Consider the following 202-nt stretch of genomic DNA (forward strand, 5'->3'; position numbering starts at 1 on the left):
TTGCCAAGCGGTGATGGAGCCCACTTTCCATTAGCGCTAATTAAACTAAGGGAGAAGGGGGAGGGAGTGAGGGGGATCCTAGGTGGAGGGAGGAGAAAGATCTTCCAGGAAGGAGTATGTGTGGCAGGCAGCCCCAGTCTGGGGCGTGGGGTGTGGGTGCCCAGGCATGGGGCCGGACTGGCAGGGCTGCCCAAATCGGGTG

This window comes from Acanthisitta chloris, unplaced genomic scaffold (genome assembly GCF_000695815.1).
Source record: "Acanthisitta chloris isolate BGI_N310 unplaced genomic scaffold, ASM69581v1 scaffold33815, whole genome shotgun sequence".
Classification (NCBI taxonomy): Eukaryota; Metazoa; Chordata; class Aves; order Passeriformes; family Acanthisittidae; genus Acanthisitta; species Acanthisitta chloris.